Raw genomic sequence first — 555 nt, 5'->3', positions numbered from 1 at the left:
AGGGCCGCAATAAAGTTAAAACGGTTAAATAAAGTTAAAGGGGTGCAGCCTTAAAGCGATGGTTCTAGGCGAGTTTTTGCAGCGTCTAAACTTTGACACGTGGCTTTGCCGTTGCCAGGAGGCGCTAAGAGCGTGACGCAGAGAGTAACGCCCGCGGGACTACATTTCCCAGGATGCCGCGCGCCGCGCGCCACGTGACCGCCGGCTCAAGCGCACTGGGCCGTTCGCTCCCTAGCAGCGTTCTCGGCGCTTCCCTCTTCCCTCCGGCCCTTGGCGCTGGCAGCCCCCGAGAGCCGAGCCAGAGGCGCCCGGGAGCTCGAGGTGGAGCACGAGTCGCAGAGACGTGGACACAGGGAGGCCTGAGCCGGCGTGCGCCACTCGGGGCCGCGGCGACGCCTCCCTGCCACCCGCCTGTCCGCCGTGGAGCTGGAAGCGGGCTCCCGCCGGCCGAGACAGGTGGGCTGCGTGGCCCTGGAAGCCCCTTGTCAACGGCTCGGGCGACACCTTCCTCCAGCCCGGTGAGCGCCGGGAGGGGAGGGTCGGCTCCGCCAGCGG

At 67.6% G+C, this 555-nt stretch overlaps 1 protein-coding gene across 2 annotated transcripts in view; it reads left to right on the top strand.

Annotated features, from left to right (window-relative positions):
• Positions 1-241: 241 nt before the first annotated feature.
• The window catches only part of DYM (dymeclin), a 315,716-nt gene continuing 315,402 nt past the window's right edge, over positions 242-555 (top strand). The window contains exon 1 of one of the 2 annotated variants that reach the window (XM_045296193.1): positions 242-456. The gene's annotated coding sequence lies outside the window, so the exon portion shown is untranslated. Of the gene's footprint in view, positions 519-555 lie in introns of both variants that reach the window. The other variant, XM_045296192.1, reaches the window with a different exon arrangement.

This window comes from Echinops telfairi, unplaced genomic scaffold (assembly GCF_000313985.2).
Source record: "Echinops telfairi isolate 266 unplaced genomic scaffold, ASM31398v2 ScPeMD7_7400;HRSCAF=8409, whole genome shotgun sequence".
NCBI lineage: Eukaryota > Metazoa > Chordata > Mammalia > Afrosoricida > Tenrecidae > Echinops > Echinops telfairi.
Note: the sequence above shows the minus strand (reverse complement) of the source record. Positions and strands in the feature narration are given on the sequence as shown.